The sequence below is a fragment of the Hevea brasiliensis genome, chromosome 11 (assembly GCF_030052815.1).
Source record: "Hevea brasiliensis isolate MT/VB/25A 57/8 chromosome 11, ASM3005281v1, whole genome shotgun sequence".
Classification (NCBI taxonomy): Eukaryota; Viridiplantae; Streptophyta; class Magnoliopsida; order Malpighiales; family Euphorbiaceae; genus Hevea; species Hevea brasiliensis.
Genome location: NC_079503.1, coordinates 44513091 through 44535801, shown reverse-complemented (window position 1 = coordinate 44535801; position 22711 = coordinate 44513091). Strand labels below are relative to the sequence as shown.

The 22711-nt window shown below is 33.7% G+C and overlaps 1 protein-coding gene across 1 annotated transcript in view; it reads right to left on the bottom strand.

Moving 5' to 3' along the window:
* Nucleotides 1-356: 356 nt before the first annotated feature.
* Nucleotides 357-22711, bottom strand: part of LOC110638308 (uncharacterized) — a 28229-nt gene continuing 5874 nt past the window's right edge. Inside the window, exon 3 of the transcript XR_009141395.1 lies at nucleotides 357-489. The gene's annotated coding sequence lies outside the window, so the exon portion shown is untranslated. The remainder of the gene's footprint in view (nucleotides 490-22711) is intronic.

The window sequence follows — 22711 nt, the reverse complement described above, 5'->3', positions numbered from 1 at the left end:
CCTAATTCTAGTTGGTTTTCTCTGTAAAGCCTATAAATAGGTCTTTGTGTTAAATATGTAACACCCCTATTTGTATAGCTTGGTATATTTTACTATTTCGGTGACCGGTGTCGATCCAAAAAATTAAGGGGATTAGAACCACATCTAAGACAACTAGATAAGCTCTGAGAACAAATAATTAGTTAACTATAAATAAGAAAAACAGAACATAAGAGGTTAAATAAGCCGAGAGTGACAGCGATGGATGACCTTCTCGGGAAGGATTGTGAAGTCGATTTAAATTCAAATTTTGAACTGTAAAATGTGACACCGCGGTCCTTAGGACTATTGCGAACACAGTGAAAAAGAGAAAATCATGAAAAAGAAATGTTAAGCCAATCAAATAATTAGGTCAGGGATCCATAAGAAATATTGAATTAATTACAAACCAGGTAGAACCAGCGAGGGGCAATTTGGTCAATTGACCCCTGGATCTGACTCCTGACATAACTGTCAAATAAAATCGGAGAAAAGAAAATTTCAGAGTCGGGAATTAAATTAAAGAACTAATGGAAAAATACATAGAAAAAAAAAAAGAAAAAGAAAAAGTGGAAAGTGATGACATCATGCATGACATCATGCATGATGCAATAAATATTATAATTAAAAAAATTAATTTTGGATAATTGTGGCTTCCATAAGGATAAAAATTCATAAAAGAAAGAAAAAAAAAACAAACAAAAAGCCATCTTCTTCATCTTGTTGCCGTGACTTCTCTCTCTCACCCTCTCTCTCACCCTCACCAAAACTCCATTAAAGCTCACTTTTGAGCTTAAAGAACTAAAAACCTCACCATAGAAAATTGTCCTACCATGGTTTAATTTTGTTTGGGCAACTAGAAGAGAAGATTCAAGGGAAAGAAAGAAGAAAAAAATTGAAGGAAGGAAGAAAGAAAATTCTGCATAAGGTTAGTAATTCAAACTTCAAACTTTTAGTTTAATTATGTATTTATAGCTTAATGAACTTAGAAATATGCTTAAAATGAAATGAAAATATCTTTGGAAGACTAGGTATGGATTTTGGCCAGTTAGGGTTTGAGTGGAAAATGCATGTGTTTTCATTGAATTAAAAGTGTATGTGAACTTGAATGAGTTAAGAAATGGTGATAGTATGCTTTGAATTAGTTAAATGTAACAAAAATGTTAATTAGGGTTTGGACCTAGGGTTTTGGAAGACAAAACTTTGAGAATTGGTCAAAGGGTGTGTTTGACCTTGTTTGAGCTGAAAAATGATCATTTGTGACCAAGTGTCATATGTTGGAAGTGTTGGAATTGAGTGGAGATTCGGATTGGATGTGGGCAATATGCAAGCAGCAGGGCCAAGGTCCCTTTCAGAGACCAAAACTAAAAATTTACAAGTCCAATTGGTGTGAGGCCAATTAGGAATGAAACTAGACACAAAATGACACATTTTTCATTTAGGAATTATGCCCAAAAAGTGACCATAGCATTGTGAACAAATTGGCCAAATCCGGATGTGAGTGTTCTGTCCTGTACAAAAATGACCATTTATTCATTTGGCCATAACTTGGGCTAGGCACGTCTAAATGACCTGAAATTTTATCAGTAGAAAGCTGAGATATAAACCTAAAACTTTCATGAAGAACACAAACCCAAATTATGCCCTTAACCAAGTCATTTAGCCACCCAAAGTTGATAACCTAAAACTGCCAGAACCAGTTTTGGTGCCCAGAAAATCTGAGTTAGACCAGTCTGGCAGCCATGATTCAAATGGCTATAACTTGAGCTACAAAACTCCAATTGGAGTGATTCAAAAAGGAGAATAAAGTTAAGACAATAAGAAACAATTTCTATGAAGAAAACTTAGCCAAATTCTAACAGCAACATGACCAATGGAAGAGTGCAACATAGGACACCAAAACTGAAAATTTGAAATTTTGCCTAAAAGACTTAAGTTTTGAGAAAACAACCAAAACCAACAAATTAGGTAACCAAAATGTGGTATGTGGGTGAAATTAGAATTCTCATACCTATTAAGCATTAGAAAGTCAACAAACTAACTTAAATAGTATAGTGAATAGTAACTCCGAAACACAAATTTTAAAGAACGCCAAGTTTAGCATATTAAAGCTAGGTAAAAGTAAATTTGAATTTATTTTTGGATTTATAATAAGTTATGATGCTGAAACACTATAAAACTATGTGTTTTAATTGAAAAGAATACCGGAAAAGAGCCCAAGGGATCGAGTCAAGGCCAAGAGGCGACTCGTATAAGGTTTATGCACAACATAGAATTTCTGTAAATTGTCTTCTGCACATCATTTTGAATGAATTGAAATATTGAATTGTGATATCATTGTCTTGAAATGTTTATTATGCTTTTAATTTAAATTGTTGAAAGTTTAATTGTATATATTTGAAATGACATCAAATGTTTAGTAAATTGTTATGATAGTTTTGAAACCACAGTGTCATGACCATATATTTGAATACCTCACTAGCATGACTAGTGGGGGAAATCAGTTTCGAATTTTGATTCCTTCTCTGGCTGAAGTGTCGAGGTGTGTGCCAGTAGTAGAAGAAAAAGAATGGGTTCCCATATATTTGAGCTAGCTAGTCTTGTGATGTGACTTCTCCTTAGCCTCTGGCTATTGAGATGATATTTGTTTCGAATGGCATGATATAACTGTGTGTTTTTATGAAATGTGTTTTGAGACTTATGAAATAAAATTGTTTGGATTAAAATTTTATAAGTCATGTTTTGAATATATTGCTCATGTTCAATTTAAATTTTGAATAAATATGATTTAAATTCCGCATAAAGTTTATTTTAGTATGTTGTACACCATTGAGTCCTAGTACTTATCGATGGCTGTTATTGCTGTCGCAGATATAGAGACTAGAGGAGCAGCAGAGTGAGCTACTGAAGATTGTGGAGCAACCTTCCCTGAAGTTTATCAGGTATATATTATACCCTGATTGTAAAAATTAATTTGATGTATGTAATATATGTAAATATAGAAAATGGTCATGAGCAGTTGTATAGAGTTATATAAAGCTTGTAATAAATTTTGGTTTGGATTTTTCTTAATGTAAATCTTTGTAATGGTGTATATAAATTATTTTATCTTTAATGAAATATAAATGGAAATATTTGTTTTAATTAGAATAAAATTGGATTTTAGTATTTTGATAATGTTGAATTTTGAAAATTGAGAAATGATATTGAAATTGGTTGGGATGGATGTTGAATTGAAGAAGTTGTTGAGATAAATCTTTGGAAGTGCTTTTTACAGGTATTTGAAGAACTGTTTTTTCAAAATACAGACGACACTCTGACGAAATTTTTATAAAATTTACAGAAAATAAAATGGGACAAAAATCTTAACTAGTTTTCAAATTCTAATTAAATGTTTTAATACCTATTAGAAAATGCTCACCACTTATAAATAGTAAGAAAATGATTTTAAAATCCCTTGTAGGGTACTTAATGAGTTATCGGTAGGTGAAGTTTGATAGTTTATTAGGTATTCTATGGGATCATGTTATGCCTTATAGAGGGGTAAGGTGTGACATGTTTTAGTGGTATCAGAGTAAATTTTTAAAGTATGTTTTAACTTGTGAATTTATGTTTTTTCTTTGATAAGTACAACTGCTCAATGTCCTTATTTGTTACATACAGTGCATTACATCATAAATATGAACTAACGGAGGGAAATCTCCTTGTGTTATTTGTTCAGGAGATATCCTAACTTCATACTGAAATGGAAGAAGGGGATCGCTTAGTTGAGCAATCTGTTGAAGCTGAGGCACAAGGGGAAGACCCAGCTCTACAAAATGTCAGTGGGTCAGTGGCACCAGCCTCACAAATGCCGCAGTTTCCTGCACAGTTCGCACAGCAGATGGCGGCAATGTTTCAACAGATGGTTGGGGGTATGCCTGCTCAAACTCCGCCCCAGGCTTCTATGGTGCAACCCCAAGCTCCAGTCAGACAATATGATAAGTTATTGAAGTATGGGGCCACGGAATTTAAGGGCATAGTAGACCCACTAGAGGCAGAGTAATGGCTAGAGAGAATGGACAAAGTGTTCAAGAAGCTACACTGCCCTGATGAGCTGAAATTTGAATACTCAGTATTGCTACTGCAAGGGGATGCGTATGATTGGTGGAAGACCATCCCCCATAGCTTAGTTGAACCACCAGTACTGACCTAGGATGAATTCATCAAAGAATTCCAACAGAAATACGTCCGAGATGCATATGTTGATCAGAAACTACAAAAATTTTTGAGTTTGAAACAATACAACAGAAAAGTGGCAGAATATGAGAGAGAGTTCTCCCGCTTAAGCCACTATGCTTGGAGTCTCCTTTCTACCAGCAAGGAAAGGCGCAAGAGATTTGAGATTAGTTTGAAGCCCAGTTTGAGGATGCAAGTAGTGGGATTCAGACACAGTAATTTTTCAGAGCTCATTTCTCAAGCACTTGAGTTGGAAAGAATTGAATCAAAAGCGACCCCAGCAAAAGAAAAATTAGAGAAAGTTGAGAAATCAGAGAAATATAAAGGGGAAAAATCAGTTGAACAAAGTCCTAGTGGTACTTCTAGCAAGAAGAAGAAATTTGGTGGATCTAGCAGAGGTTGAGGTGGAAGGTTTGGAAGGGGCAGATTCTCTGGACAAAGACCCCCTAGGTCTGGTCAGCAGTCGAGCGAGGGTTCACAACCTCCCCGCCCCTGTGAGACTTGTGGCAAGATTCATGGGAGAAAATGCTATTGGGCAACAGGAGCCGGAGGCAAGGGTCATATTGCAAAAGATTGTATTAGTGCTTCTAGATTCGGTCCAGCTCCTACTATTGCAGAAGGATCTATTCAGAGTCCTGCTCCCAGAGGTTCAGAACCGGTTGGCAGAGGAAGAGGCAGAGGTAGAGGCAATGCTTCAGGCAATCAGGGTACTATTGGTCAGTCAGCACAAGGAAGTGCTTCAGCCAGAGTTTACACGATGAGACAGTGAGAAGAGGCTGAGACTTCCGATGTGGTAGCCAGTACATTCTCTATCTTTGATCAAGAAGTATTTGTGTTGTTTGATTCAGGTTCAACCCACTCGTATGTTAGTGCTAGCATAGTCAGTTCACTTGCTATTCCGTGTGTCCAAATGGGTTTTGAAGTACTAGTAACTAGTCCATTAGGACAAGAGGTTCAGGTTAACAAAATCTATAGAGACTGTCCTTTGGTGATCCAAGGACATATTTTTCTGTCAGATTTGATTGAAATGCCCTTCAGAGATTATGATATCATCTTGGGCATGGATTGGTTAGCCAGGCATCACGCCATGAATAACTGTAGACTGAAGACAGTCACTTTTGGTCTCCCTCTGTACGGTGATGTGGTAACACATGGGGAGAGGCATTTACAGCCATCAAATATCATTTCGACTGCACTAGCCAGAAGGATGATCAGAAAGAGGTGTGAAGCATACTTAGCACATGTGATAGACACCCAAGTGGGGAGTCCAGCACTAAGGGACATCCCTACGATATGTGACTTTCCGGATGTGTTTCCTAATGAATTACTAGGATTACCTCCTGAAAGAGAAGTGCAGTTTGAGATTGATGTTATGCCTGGTGTGGACCCGATCTCTATAACACCATATAGAATGGCACCTGCAGAATTGAAGGAATTGAAAGTGCAGTTGCAAGAGCTACTTGACAAGGGCTTTATCCGCCCTTAAGAAGAAGGATGGCACTGTCCGCTTATGTATTGATTATCGGCAGTTGAATAAGGTGACAATAAAGAATAGATATCCATTGCCCTGCATTGATGACTTGTTTGATCAGTTGAGGGGTGCGGCTGTGTTCTCCAAAATTGACCTGAGATCAGGTTATTATCAGCTGAAAGTACAAGAGCAGAGTATTTCTAAAACTGCCTTTAGAACCCGTTATGGCCATTATGAGTTCTTGGTCATGCCATTCGGGTTAACTAATGCTCCGGCTGCTTTTATGGATCTGATGAACACTATCTTCATATCATACCTCGATCAGTTTGTTGTGGTATTTATAGATGATATATTGGTCTATTCGAGGAGTGCAGAAGAGCATGATAGACATCTGCGGATTGTACTGCAGACTTTGAGGGAAAAAACAGCTATACGCCAAATTGTCGAAGTGTGAATTTTGGCTAAAGGAAATATCCTTCTTGGGGCATGTAGTATCAATAGAGGGCATTAAGGTAGATCCAAGTAAGATAGAAGCTGTCCTTAATTGGAGGCCACCCAGAATATCACGGAGATTCGCAGTTTTCTGGGTTTAGCTGGATACTACCGTCGATTTGTGAAGGGATTCTCCATGTTGGCATCTCCATTGACCAAATTACTTCAAAAAGATGTGAAATTTCAGTGGACCGACAAATGCCAGCAGAGTTTTGATGAATTGAAGAAATGTTTGACTGAAGCTCCAGTTCTTACTTTACCTACCCCGGGTAAAGAGTATACTGTTTACAGTGATGCTTCTCATAATGGGTTAGGCTGTGTATTGATGCAAGATTGAAATGTCATTGCCTATGCATGCATGAGAGGAATTATCCAACACATGACTTAGAGCTTGCAGCTATTGTGGTCGCTCTTAAGATCTGGAGACATTATTTGTATGGGGAAAAATGTTACATCTACACAGATCATAAGAGTTTGAAGTATCTATGCACTCAGAAAGAGTTGAATTTGAGATAGAAGAGATGGTTAGAGTTGATAAAAGACTATGATTGTCTGATAGACTATCAGCCAGGGAAAGTTAATGTAGTGGTTGACGCCTTAAGTCGCAAGACTATGGCAAGTCTACGGGTTACTCCTTTGTCTATGGTACATGAGTTGAGATCATTACATGCCAGCTTAGAGATTGATAATGAGGGGCAGACAGCAGTTGCATGGCATGTACAGCCAGTGTTGATTGATCATATCAGAATGGCTACTCAAAATGATCAGAAGTATCAGAAGCTGTTGGAAGAAGTCCGGCAGGGCAAAAAACCAGAATTCTTAATTAGAGATAATGGTCTACTGCTACACCAGGGCAGAATGTGTATTCCTAATGATGTTGATTTGAGAAAGATCATTTTGAAGGAAGCACATGAGTCTTCTTTTGCCATGCACCCTGGTGGCACAAAAATGTATAGAGGGCTAAAGGAGCATTACTGGTGGATGAGTATGAAAAGAGATATGGCAAAATTTGTTTTCAAATGCCTAACTTGTCAGCAAGTGAAGGCAGAGCATCAAGTACCCGCTGAGTTGTTACATCCACTACCAGTACCGGAATGAAAATGGGAGAGAATAACTATGGATTTTGTGATGAGACTTCCGAGGATACAGAAGAATCATGATGCAGTTTGGGTCATTGTTGACTGATTAAACAAGTCTGCTCATTTTTTACTAGTTCAGATGGACTACAGTTTAAAAAGATTGGCCAATTTGTACATTGATGAGATAGTAAGACTGCATGGAGTGCCAGTATCTATCGTATCTGACAGATATCCTAGGTTCACTTCTAGATTCTGGGGTAGCCTTCAGAGAGCCCTAGGAACTAGATTGAACTTTAGCACGGCATTCCACCCACAGACAGATGGTCAGTCTGAAAGGGTAATTCAGATCTTGGAGGACATGCTACGGGCTTGTGTGATCAAGTTTGAGGGGCAGTTGGGACATACACTTGCCTTTGATTGAGTTTGCTTACAACAAGAGCTACCAATCAAGCATTGGGATGCCTCCATATGAAGCTTTGTATGGGAGAAAATGTAGAACCCCATTGTGTTGGGATAAGGTAGTTGAAAGAAAGATGATTGGGCCAGAAATTGTTCAGCAAACCAAGGAGAAGATCAGGGTGATTAGAGATTGACTTAAGACTGCATCAGACCATCTGAAGTCCTATATTGATTTAAAGAGAAGAGATATTGAGAATACAGTGGATGAGAAAGTATTCCTCAAGTTTTCCCCTTAGAAGAAAATTATGAGATTCGGCAGAAAGGGGAAACTGGGTCCTCGTTTCATCGGGCCATACGAGGTTCTGGAAAGAGTAGGTCCTTTGGCATATCATTTGGCACTACCTCCAGAATTAGAGAAGATACATAATGTCTTCCATGTGTCCATGTTGAGGAGGTATCGATCAGACCCATCTCATGGTAGCTACCAGTAGAAGAAATTGAAGTGAATCAAGACCTCACATATGAGGAAGAACCCATAGAGTTTTTGGCTTATTAGGTAAAGCAGCTACGGAATAAGCAGATACCGTTAGTGAAAGTGCTATGGAACCATCATTCAAGCCAAGAAGCTACTTGGGAACGAGAGGAGGACATGAGGAGACAGCACCCACAGCTATTTAGAGACTAATTACCAGGTAAAATTTCGAGACGAAATTTATTTTAAGGGGGGGAGAATTGTAACACCCCTATTTGTATAGCCTGTTATATTTTACTATTTCGGTGACCGGTGTCGGTCCGAAAAATTAAGGGGATTAGAATCACATCTAAGACAACTAGATAAGCTCTGAAAACAAATAATTAGTAATTGTCAATTAATTAAGTATAAATAAGAAAAACAGAACATAAGAGGTTAAATGAGCCGAGAGTCATAGCGATAGGTGACCTTCTCGGGAAGGATTGCTAAGTCGATTTAAACTCAAATTTCGAACCGTAAAATATAACGCCGCAGTCCTTAGGACTATTGCGAACACAGTGGAAAAGAGAAAATCACGAAAAAGAAATGTTAAGCTGGTCAAATAATTAGGTCAATGATCCAAAAGAAATATTAAATTAATTGTAAACCGGGTCAAACCGGCGAGGGGCAATTTTGTCAATTGACCCCTAGAGCTGACTCCTAATCTAACTGTCAAATAAAATCAGAGAAAAGAAAATTTCAGGGTCGGGAATTAAATTAAAGAACTAATGGAAAAATAAATAGAAAAAAAAAAAGAAAAAGAAAAAGTGAAAAGTGATGACATCATGCATAACATCATGCATGATGTAATAAATATTATAATTAAAAAATTAATTTTGGATAATTGTTGTCTTCCATAAGGATAAAAATTCATAAAAGAAAGAAAAAACAAATAAACAAAAAGTCATCTTCTTCATCTTGTTGCCGTGACTTCTCTCTCTCACCCTCTCCCTCACCAAAACTCCATTAAAGCTCACTTTTGAGCTTAAAGAACCAAAACCTCACCAGAAGAGAAGATTCAAGGGAAAGAAAGAAGAAAAAAATTGAAGGAAGGAAGAAAGAAAATTCTGCATAAGGTTAGTAATTCAAACTTCAAACTTTTAGTTTAATTATTGTATTTATAGCTTAATGAACTTAGAAATATGCTTAAAATAAAATGAAAACATCTTTGGAAGACTAGGTATGGATTTCGGCCAGCTAGGGTTTGAGTGGAAAATGCATGCGTTTTGATTGAATTAAAAATATATGTGAACTTGAATGAGTTAAGAAATGGTGATGGTATGCTTTGAATTAGTTAAATGCAACAAAAATGGGAATTAGGGTTTGGACCTAGGGTTTTGAAAGACAAAACTTTGAGAATTGGTCAAATGGTGTGTTTGATCTTGTTTGAGTTGAAAAATGGTCATTTGTGATCAAGTGTGGTATGTTGGAAGTGTTGGAATTGAGTGGAGATTCGGATTGGATGTGGGCAGTATGCAGGCAGCAGGACCAAGGTCCCTTTCAAGGACCAAAACTGAAAATTTACAAGCCCAATTGGTGTGAGATCAATTGGGAATGAAACTAGACACAAAATGACACATTTTTCATTTAGGAATCATGCCCAAAAAGTGACCATAGCATAGTGAACAAATTGACCAAATCCGAATGTGATTGTTCTGCCCTGTACAAAAATGACCAAATGAACAGTGTTCGTTCATTTGGCCATAACTTGGGCTAGACAGGTCTAAATGACCTGAAATTTTACTAGTTGAAAGCTGAGATATAAACCTAAAACTTTCATGAAGAACACAAACTCAAATTATGCCCTTAACCAAGTTATTTAGCCACCCAAATTTTGTGACCTAAAACTGTCATAACCAATTTTGGTGCCCAGAAAATCTGGGTTAGACCAATCCGGCAGCCATGATTCAAATGGCTATAACTTGAGCTACAAAACTCCAATTGGAGTGATTCAAAAAGAAGAATAAAGTTAAGATAATAAGGAACAATTTTTATGAAGAAAACTTAGTCAAATTCTAACAGTAACATGACTAATGGAACAGTGCAACATAGGACACCAAAACTGAAAATTTGAAATTTTGCCTAAAGGACTTAAGTTTTGAGAAAATAACCAAAACCAACAAATTAGGTAACCAAAATGTGGTATGTGGATAAAATACCTATTAAGCATTAGAAAGTCAACAAATTGACTTAAATAGTGTAGTAAATAGTAACCCCGAAACACAAATTTTAAAGAACGCCAAGTTTAGCATATTAAAGCTAGGTAAAAGTAAATTTGAATTTATTTTTGGATTTATGATAAGTTATGATATGGAAACACTGTGAAACTGTATGTTTCAGTTGAAAAGAATACCGGAAAAGAACCCGAGGGATCGAGTCAAGGCCAAGAGATGACTCGTATAAGGTTTGTGCACAACATAGAATTTATGTAAATTGTCTTCTGCACATCGTTTTGAATGAATTGAAATATTGAATTGAGATATTATTGTCTTGAAATGTTTATTATGCTTTTAATTTAAATTGTTGAAAGTTTAATTGTATATATTTGAAATGGCATCAAATATTTAGTAAATTATTAAGATAGTTTTGAAACCACAGCGTTGTGACCATATATTTGAATACCTCACTAGCATGACTAGTGGGGGAAATCAGTTTCGAATTTTGATTCCTTCTCTGGCTGAAGTGTTGAGGTGTGTGCCAGTAGAAGAAGAAAAATAATGGATTCCCATATATTTGAGCTAGCTAGCCTTGTGCTAGCTAGCCTTGTGATGTGACTTCTCCTTAGCCTCTAGCTATTGAGATGATATTTGTTTCGAATGGCATGATATAACTGTGTGTTTTTATGAAATGTGTTTTGAGACTTATGAAATTGTTTTGATTAAAATTTTATAAGTCATGTTTTGAATGTATTGCTCATGTTCAATTTAAATTTTGAATAAATATGATTTAAATTCCGCATAAAGTTTATTTTAGTATGTTGTGCACCACTCAGTGATGGTTGTTATTGCTGTCGCAGATATAGAGACTAGAGGAGCAGCAAAGTGAGCTACTGAGGATTGTGGAGCGACCTTCCCTGAAGTTTATCAGGTATATTTTATACCCTAATTATAAAAATTAATTTGATGTATATAATGTATGTAAATATAAAAAATGGTTATGAGTAGTTGTATAGAGTTGTATAAAGCTTCTAATAAATTTTGGTTTGGATTTTTCTTAATGTAAATCTTTGTAATGATGTATATAAATTGTTTTATCTTTAATGAAATATGAATAGAAGTATTTGTTTTAATTTGAATAAAATTGAATTTTAGTATTTTGATGATGTTGAATTTTGGAAATTGAGAAATGATGTTGAAATTGGTTGGGATAGATGTTGAATTGAAGAAGTTGTTGAGATAAATCTTTGGAAGTGCTTTTTACAAGTATTTGAAGAACTGTTTTCTCAAAATACAGACGCACTCTGCCGAAATTTTTATAAAATTTGGGGAAAAATAAAATGAGACAAAAATCTTAACTAGTTTTCAAACTCTAATTAAATGTTTTAATACCTATTAGAAAATGCTCATCACTTATAAATAGTAAGAAAATGATTTTAAAATCCCTTGTAGGGTACTTAATGAGTTATCAGTAGGTGAAGTTCGATAGTTCATTAGGTATTCTACGGGATCATGTTATACCTTACAGAGAGGTAAGGTATGACAAAATATAATTCAGATTTTGGGAGATTAATACAAATAACCTTTAAGCTTGTTTTCTTTTACACTTATCTCTTCTAAGAGTGGCATGTGAGTCTAATCATCCTTATAGGTGTGGCAACAAACTATTGTGTGTTCTTATTTTTGGTGCTTTGCTTATTAAAGAATAGCATACAAGATCTTTGTTGTGTTCTTTCAATGTGCATACTTATCTAAGAAGACTTCAAGTTATTTTTCTGTTAATTCTACAATTCTTTTCATCAAATTTCATAGTTCTTTCTTAACAATTCCATTCTACTTGGTCCAAAAAACCAAAATTTTCCATTCTGCCTAAATCTTTTCCTAACCATTATTCTCATCAAAACCAATCTTAAAGTACTCCAAATAACTTGTTTTAACTTCTGGAAATATGACCTCAAATCCAAATCATAGTTTTCCTCAAAACGTATTTTAAGTGTCGTTTTAGTGAACATTAACCAAACATGCCCAGAATTTATTCTAGCTTTAGGATCACCTTAGATACATCCCATATAGACCCCATATTAAATTTCATGTTAAAATTATATCATTTTCCAGCTGATCTAAAATCTCACCTCAAATCATCCCAATTGAAACTCTAATACCAAATTTGTTTAAAATTTTGTCAAATCTTTCCAAACCCTTGGTTTAATCTTTAATATCATTATTTTATTGTTAAATAATCCTAAATTAACCTTAGACGATTTCATCCTTCATTGGTGGTTTGCTTCCAAAGCGGTCCATCTTTTATGTTCCTTTAGAAACATCATAAATTTGCCATTCTTGAGCTTGTTTTGCTTCTTGCGGAACTTCTTTTTATTACAACATGTGCAACTTTGATCCACATTTGATAGTGAGATAAGAACTCTTTTTTTTTTTTTTTGCAAATTTTGTAAATATTTAGTGTTGTCCATCATGTCTTTGAAGAATTTTCGTTGATTACAAAGTTTGTCTAGAGTTATAAGAGTCATCTAATAAATTTCTCCTAAAGAAATTTGTGATATATCTTTTAGCATTGCCTAAATAGCCTTTTGCAATTCATGTTGCAGTTGTTTAAGAAGATCTGAGATATAAGTGTAACTCATTTTCTAGTCATTATAATAGTTGAGAATATAATACCTTCAAGACATCCTTTGATAGTGAAATTATGTCTTTCCTCTTTTATGAGCAACATTTTATATTGAAATACTCGTCTCATTGTTTGTCAATGAGAGAAAGATTACTAATGAACTCAATTTGAATTATTTCAAAGATAATGCTAGCTCATGCACTTGAGAGAATTGAATTCTTACATTTTACAAACTTTAGAACCATTCTTAAGCACATATGTGATATCTACAAAATTCTTTTCAAAATCATAGTTGAATGAAAATTATTCCTCATTTGAAGATCCATGTTCCAATTGCCTAGCATGGGTAGCCATTTATTATGAAGGTGGGTTTAAGGTGTACAAGATTGTTTGTCCTTTTTAGGTTTTGGTAAATATTTTTTCTCTTCCATGAATTCGAAGGATAAAATACTTTTGGTTGGCTAAGTTTTTTATGGAAGAGGTTGTGACTTTATTTTGGGTTATTCTTGGAAAATCTCATGAACCATCTTGAATTGGTCATAAGATGGAGATTTGGTTGTCTGAAGTGATGGCTGGTAAAAAGGTTTATAAGTGAAAAAGGGAGAAAAAGAATGAAACATGTTTTCTTCTAGTACTGTTTGTATTTGGGAGTTAAGTTTGCTTCAATTTAACAATCTGATATTTCAATCTTTTTATCTTTGATTCCTTTTGTTGAAATTCCTAACCAAACTTTTTTTATGAATTAAAGCTTTGAGATTTATATCAAGATGAGTGATTCTTAATTAAAGATCTTGATAGAGATTATGGATTTGGCCAAACAAGGCATCAACCTTTGTTACCGTAAGCTCAGCCTAGTAAGCTATTCTATAAATTTCAGAATCTATTTCTTCTAGAATACTATTTTGAGCTATGGCATTTTGTATCTACCAATTGAAAACTTCCTCAACCTGGCTTAAGGTTTTGGATTGTCCTTCTTGTCCAATCATGGATGGTTGGATAAAAGGCTAAAAAATGACTTTGAGGATAGGATAAATGTTATGTCTGAATGCATGAAATTCATCTTCATGAGTATCCTAAAAAGGAGAGAACATCATGCATGGAGCTACCAAAAGCAAAAATAAAGGAGGGGATAGTTTGGACTCGTTTACTTGTTCACATCTTAAGATTTTTAAAGCCCTTCCATAAAGTGGCAAGGGCTTTTTCACTTAAAACCATTTATGAATATCACTCCAAGGACTATAGTATCGTGAAGAACCTTGTCTCAGAACGTAGCTATTGCATAGACTTATTCTTCATTGTGCTCTTTGATCTATGGCTGAAACTTCATCAAAGTCACTATCTTTTTCATCTTCACAATTACACCTTTGATCACACATGGGCGATCCTAGATCATCCCAAATAAAGTGACCATTGACCTTATTTGTGTAGATGTGAATGCATAAACTAGAATATTCTTTTCTCTTTTCATTGAGACGAGCAATCACGCACGAGTTGAAGATAGCTATCTGGGAAAAGCTTTCGAGATTCTTAAATACCGTTCTGATGGTTCCATCAAACAATTTATGGAAAGTGGGATATGTTACTTGAATTAGATGTGTGGTGCTGTGAAGCTTCTCATAGTTAGTTAGCTATTCTATGGGGACAAATTTTACGAACTCTTCCCTGGATAATTGTCTAGGAATCTGGACAATTGTTAAGAGTTCTCTACTTATCAAAAGATGTATAAAGCATTAAAAGATACTCCAAGTTAAGTTATATCAACAATATAATCATGTAGCTTGTAGATGATCTAATGGTGTAAAATTACTGCTATGGATGTCACTGTCTATTCAACACCTACAAGTTGGACTTGTACCTTTAATTTTATTGGAAGATAAGGATCTTGGAGAGAAGTGTGGTAACTAAGGAAAAAAAAAGTGAGAACTACACTTCTAGCATGAAGTGTAGTTAAGGTAATTCCTATTATAACATATTCATGCTAAAGGAATCTTATGTCAAGTAAAGAGAGTTTGGCAGTCACTGAAAATCGTCTTCCATGAAGTGTTAGAACCAATCGAACAACTCCAAAAAAAGTATATATGTGTATCCCTATCTTTTCTATTAAGAATTAGAATGAATTTCATGAGTCACATATGCATTGATCTCATCGAGTTTGCACATATTCCTTAATAATTCATCTTATGAAAGAAATAAGAGAGCAATTGCTTCTAGTGATGGATCCAAATCGTCTATAAATATTGTACGGGCTTAGAGGTCAAAGAATTGATTCTTCTAGTTAAGTACCTTCAACCACTTGAGAAATTTCTACAGTATTGTTTATTTTTGAAGCTATGATTTTTCTATATAAAGGAGGAAGAGATAAAGGAAGATAGATTAACAAAGCTTGATGAAGCCGAGAATGAGGATGAAGTTGGAGGAGTGAGAATGCTCATGTTGAAAATGGTTTCTTTAGTTTTAACCTTAATTAAATAATGATCAAAATCACAAAAACACCATTAAGACAATATTGTAAAAGTCGAAGAAAGGCGTCGAGCTAGGCAAGGCGAGCCATCGGAGAAGAGTTAGCCACCCCATACTAGCGAGGGGCATTGAGGCACCGCCTTGTCAAACTAACAGAAAATTTTTTATTTTAATTTTTTCTTAACAGCATAAAACAAAAAGAACCCTAAACTATCTCAACTTAATGCCACCAACAGAGCAAATTGTAAGGAGAAACAAAGCAGTTCTTCCTTCTTCTTCTTCTTCTTCTTCTTCTTCTTCTTCTTCTCTCTCTCTCTCTCTCTCTCTCATCTTCACATTCTTTCCCCTCTCTCTCCTTTAATCTTCTTCTACCTTCTTCTCCTCTCACTCTCACACTATGCAACCTGTGACCCAGATCCAGAAATTTTTTTTATATATATTTTTTTTTCTTTTGTCTCCTCCTCTTATTCTGTTGAATCTATTCACGGCTTCATCACGTTGCACAACCAACCATTACTAGTCCAGCACTTTATTTTTTTTTGTTAAATTTGTTAAATATTTAGTGTGATATATTTTTGTTATTAAATGGGTATTGTTGTGATATGTTTTTTTATTAAATGGGTACAGTGTTTGTGATATGCTTTTGTTATTAAATGGGCATTGTTGTGATATGGGTATCATGATTGTGATATATTTTTATTAAATGGGTATTAATGCTCTTGCTATGATGTGTAAATTGTAATTGAGCAAATTATTGAAAAAAATATGTTGTTTAATAATTTAATTTCTTATTTGCTTGAATTGGAAGTCTAGAGGACATGGACCTGGACCACCCTCAAAAGAGAGATGGTGGTAGAATGAGAAAGTACAAAAGGTAGTGAAGAGAAAGAGGGAATGATATAAGAAATTACCTAAGTGTGATAATAATGAGGCATATGAACAATACAAAATAGCAAAGAAAAAGACAAAAAAGGCAGTTAGTCAAGTAAGAGCGCAGGCCCTTGAAAAGTTGTATGAAAAACTTGGAACTAAAGAAAAGTTAGCCATCCCATACAAGCGAAGGGCGTTGAGGTACCGCCTCGTCAAACTAATGGAAACTTTTTTATTTTAATTTTTTCTTAACAGCATAAAACAAAAAGAACCCTAAACTATCTCAACTTAACGCCACCAACAGAGAAAATTGTAAGGAGAAACAAAGCAGTTCTTCCTTCTTCTCTCTCTCTCTCTCTCTCTCTCTCTCTCTCTCACATCTTCACATTCTTTCCCCTCTCTCTCCTTTAATCTTCTTCTACCTTCTTCTCCTCTCACTCTCACACTGCACAACCTGCAACCCAGATCCAGCGATTTTTTTATTTTTTTTTTCTTTTGTTTCCTCCTCTTCTTTTTCTGTTGAATCTATTCACGGCTTCATAACGTTGCACAACCAACCACTACTAGTCCAACACTTTTTTTTTAATTTTTTTGTTGAATTTGTTAAATATTTAGTGTGATGTATTATTTTTATTAAATGGGTATTGTTGTAATATACTTTTATTAAATGGGTATTGTGTTTGTGATATGCTTTTCTTATTAAATGCGCATTGTTGTGATATGTTTTTTATTAAATGGGTATCATGATTGTGATATATTTTTATTAAATGGGTCTTGATACTCTTGCTATGATGTGTAAATTGTAATTGAGCAAATTATTGAAAAAAATACTTTGTTTAATAATTTAATTTCTTATTTGCTTGAATTGGAAGTCTAGAGGACATAGACCTGGACCACCCTCAAAAGAGATATGATGGTGGAATGAGAAAATACAAAAGGCAATGAAGAGAAAGAGGAAATGGTATAAGAAATTATCTAAGTGTGATAATAATGAGGCATATGAACAGTACAAGATAGCAAAGAAATGGGCAAAAAAGGCAGTTAGTCAAGCAAGAGCGTACCCTTTTGAAAAGTTACATGACAAACTTGAAACTAAAGAAGAGTTAGCCACCCCATACTAGCAAGGGGCATTGAGGCACCGCCTCGTCAAACTAACGAAAACTTTTTTATTTTAATTTTTTCTTAACGGCATAAAACAAAAAGAACCCTAAACTATCTCAACTTAACGCCACCAAAAAAGCAAATTGTAAGGAGAAACAAAGTAGTTCTTCCTTCTTCTTCTTCTTCTTCTTCTCTCTCTCTCTCTCTCTCTCTCTCTCACACACACACACACACACACATCTTCACATTCTTTCCCCTCTCTCTCCTTTAATCTTCTTCTACCTTCTTCTCCTCTCACTCTCACACTGCGTGATTTTTTTTTATATATATTTTTTCTTTTGTCTCCTCCTCCTCTTATTCTGTTGAATCTATTCAGGGCTTCATCACGTTGCACAATCAACCACTAATAGTCTAGCACTTTTTTTTTTAATTTTTTTGTTAAATTTGTTAAATATTTAGTGTGATGTATTTTTGTTATTAAATGGGTATTGTTGTGATATGCTTTTCATTAAATGGGTATTGTGTTTGTGATATGCTTTTTATTAAATGGATATCATGATTGTGATATATTTTTATTAAATGGGTATTGATGCTCTTGCTATGATGTGTAAATTGTAATTGAGCAAATTATTAAAAAAAATATGTTGTTTAATAATTTAATTTCTTATTTGCTTGAATTGGAAGTCTAGAGGACATAGACTTGGACCACCCTCAAAAGAGAGATGGTGGTGAAATGAGAAAGCACAAAGGCAATGAAGAAAAAGAGAGAATAGTATAAGAAATTACCTAAGTGTGATAAACAGTACAAGATAGCAAAGAAAGAGGTAAAAAAAATAATTAGTCAAGTAAGAGCGCAGGCCTTTGAAAAGTTATATGAGAAACTTGAAACTAAAGAAGGAGAGAGAGATATTTATAGATTAGCAAGGAGGAGAGAAAAAAATGTAAAGATCTCAATCAAGTTAGGTGCATTAAGGATAAAAAAGGAAAAGTGTTGGTGAAAAATGAAGACATTAAAGAAAGATGGAGAAATTATTTTGATGATCTCTTTAATAATAGTCAAAGTGATAATTGCGTAAATATAGACTACAGAGCAATAGAAAAGAATATGAATTATACTAGAAGGATTAGATCTTTAGAAGTAAAGAAAGTACTTAAAAGAATGAAAGTGGATAAAGCCTGTGGACCCGATGGAATACCAATTGAAGTGTGAAAATGTTTAGGAGATATGGGAGTGGCATGGTTAACTAAATTGTTTAATAAGATTTTAAACTCAAGATTTTCCTATCTCGATTGGATTACACCAAGGTTCAACTGTAAGCCCTTACCTTTTTACATTAGTTTTAAATGAACTGACGAAACATATACAAGAGAGTATCTCTTGGTGCATGATGTTCGCGGATGATATAATTCTGGTAGATGAAACAAGAGAAGGAGTCAATAGAAAGCTAGAACTTTAGAGAAGTACTCTAGAGTCAAAGGGCTTTAAGTTAAGTAGAACAAAGACAGAATACATGGATTGCAAGTTCAGTGAAGGCCGAACTAGTAATAGGAAAGGAGTTAGTTTGGATGGAGTAGTACTGCCCCAAAGTAATCACTTTAAATATCTTGACTCAATCCTTCAAGTAGATGGGGGATGTGAGGAGGATGTAGCCATAGGATTAAAGCCGGATGGTTGAACTAGAGACATGCCACGGGAGTTTATGTGATCGCAAGATTCCCAAAGTTAAAAGGAAAATTTTACCATACAGTCATACGACCGGCCATGTTATATGGTAGTGAGTACTGGGCACTGAAAGAGTCATATGTGTCTAAGATAAAAGTTGTAGAGATGAGAATATTAAGGTGGATGAGTGACCATACTAGACTAGATAAAGTCTGTAACGAGAGTATTAAAGAAAAGGTAAGAGTGGTGCCAATTGAGGATAAGTTGAAAAATGAAAATTGAGGTGATTTAATCATATGAAGCGTAAACATATGGAGGCTCCAGTTAGACAAGTAGAGCACATTAGGTTAGAGGATAGAAAAAAAAAAAAACGGGTAGGCCTAAACTAACTTGAAGGAGAGTAATACAACATGACCTAGAAGCATTACACTTTTCCGAGGTTTTAACCCAAAATCGTTTAGAGTGGAGAAAGAGAGTCTATATAGCTGACCCCAAATTTTTTGGATAAAGGCTTAGTTGAATTGAGTTGAGTTGTATAATTTTCTTCTATATGTTGCATTGTTGCTAGTATTGTAAATGCTTTCTAAATACACCATAATGCATAATTGTGCAAATTAATGAAAAAAAATAATTGTTTAATACTTTAATTTATTATTTGCTTGAATTGATAGTTGTTGCTTTAATTTTTTATTTTCTTATATTTGTTGCTTTTGTTGCTACTATTAAATCGAGATAGCACAACCTTTATAGTATTGCTTTTTTGCTTTCTAATTATGTTGCTTTTTTTTTTTTGTTAGATTGTGATAAGTGTAATACAGCTGAATCTTTTACAAGCAGTGGAAGAACGAACCCAGGATGGACATATGTGATTCAAGTAAATGAAAATAATAGCAATAATCTTCAATGCAGCTATTGTATAAGAGTTCATAAAAGGGGAGTTAATAGAATCAAGTAACGCCTTGTTGGAGTTACAAAAATGTGGTTCGCTGTCCAAAATATCCAGAAGATGTAAGGAGTCAAATTCAAAAATTTATTAGTAAAAAAAAAGAGAGCAAAAATTAGTTATGAATATGGAAAGACTGCTTGAATTTGAGGATATTGAAACACTAAGAATTGATGAAAATGAGGAAGATGATATGATCGAGAAACTGACAGTGGAAAATGAAGGGAAGCAATTCATGGTAATGATACTAGTGTTTCCATATAACCAAAAGTTCCACAACCATAAAGCAGTAGAGGGCTTATTGATACTTATTTTTCTCCTAAACTGACTGTTATGAGAAAAAAGTATGAGGCAACTTCTATTGATGAAAATAGTCCAAATAAGAAGGAGTTTGCCATAGCACGGTGGATGTATGATGCAGGAATAGCTTTTAATGTTGTAAATTCTGATAGTTTTAGGGAAATGATTAGAAAAATTGGAAATTATGGGAGGGAAATGAAATCTTCGTGTTATCATGAGGTTAGATACTAAATAAGGAAGTGCAGATCACAAATAATCTTCTTGAGTCTCATAAAGAAGAATGGGCAAATTATGAATATACATTGATGTGTGATGGATAGACGAATAGAAAAGGGAGAATCTTGATTAATTTCTTGGTTAATAGCTCAAAGGGAAGCGTGTTTATTAAATTAGTTGATGCAAGTGATGAATAAAAAATAGTTGCATTGTTGACTAGTTTAATTGAGAAAGAATTAATGCAAATTAGTCCTGAAAAAGTTGTTCAAATGGTTGCAGATAATGCATCAAATAGTAATGGAGCAAGTAAAGTTTTATTTAACATTTTCTATTAATGAAATATAATTAAAAAGAAAAAATTATTTGTTTATTTATTTTTATTATTAATGAAATGAATTATCTATTTTTTATGACAAGAAGAATGTTGGAAGTATATTTTCTTCATCTATACTGAACTCTATGTGCAGCCCATTGTATAGATTTGATGTGGAAGGTGTTTTTAAGATAAGGATTTTCAAAGAAACATTCTGCAAAGCTATTGAGCTTACTGGTTTCACATATGGCTCTTTAGGAGTTTGATTATGTTGCGGAAGTTTATTAAAAGAGTAGAATTGCTAAGGTCAAGGCAAACTAGATTTGTTATTGCTTTCATTACATTGAGAATGATTCATCTTCAAAAGGCCAATATTAGAAAAATGTTTACTTCGAAAAGCTGTACAACTAATAAATGGGCTAAAGAAGTGAAAGACAAAAAATGTGAAAGAACGATTTTAAGTTCTGCCTTCTAGAATCATGTTATCTATACTTTTAAAATTTCTAGTCCTCTTGTTCGTGACTAGTTAATAATGAAAAAAAAGTCAAGGGATATATTTATGAAGCTATGAATAGAGCCAAAGAAATCATTGTAGAAATCATTGTCAACTAATCTCGTTATGAATCAAGATTGGTTGCAAAATCAACACCAATTGAAACTCCATCATTTTGAGGGTCTCGTTCAATGAGAGGTGCATCCTCTTTGCAAGTTGATAATAATGAAGAGGAGGAAGAATTTGTGATAGAGGCTATTGAAAATGAAAATAATTTTTGAAATCTTAATGATAAGTATTCTTAATTTTAAGTTTTTTTTTTTATGCATTTGTTGCATTTGGATTGTTATGACTTATTTCTATTTATTAAAATTTGAACTTTTAAAATTTATATATGCTATTCAATGATTTAACAACTCTATTATTATTAGTATTGTTACTTATGCTATGAATTCTAATTTTATAGCCTCAATTGTACTTAAGTTAAAAATGCAAGTGTGCACTATATATATATATATATATATATATATATATATATATATATATATATATATATATATATATATTATTACTTATGTTATAAATTTTAATTTTATAGTCTTACTTTTATCTTCTACTTAAGTTGAAAATGTAAGTATGATATAATATATATAATTTTTTTTCTTTTTTATATGTAATTTTTTATTTATCAAACTAGTTAAAAGTATAAAATTTTATATTAAAGTACACACACACATATACGCGCACACCCCCACATATACAACACATACACATACACATACAATTTAGATTATGACACGTTACTTTAAAAAAGTTTTCGCCTCATCTCGCCTCTCATCTCTCATCTAACCATAAGTTTTCATATCATCTTAATATCGCCTTTCGCCTTGATAACACTTCCCACACTTCCCTCAGGTTAGGATATATTTATTACAAGATCCTTATCATCTAAATTCGTAATTATTAAATCTTTAAATTTTAAAAATGATTTATAAATTTCATTGATATATTATATTATATTAAACATATACACATAAATAAAAAATATCATATTGTATAATTTATTAATTTAATTAGCATAATATTTATTAGTAATATTTTATTATAAACTATAAAAATTTCATAATAAAATTATTTTTAACTCTAATTGTAAATATATCTGATCATATTCACATATGTTTTGGGTCTATAAATCGATACGAGAACAAAATACATTTTCAACACGATAAAGATATTTAAACACAATTATTCTTAAATTTTAAAACACGTCATATAGATAATATATTAATAAAAAAACATATTTACTATAATTTTAATATATAAAATATAATAATTTAAATATAATCACTTAATTATTTCAAATGGCGAGAAAACAAAAATCT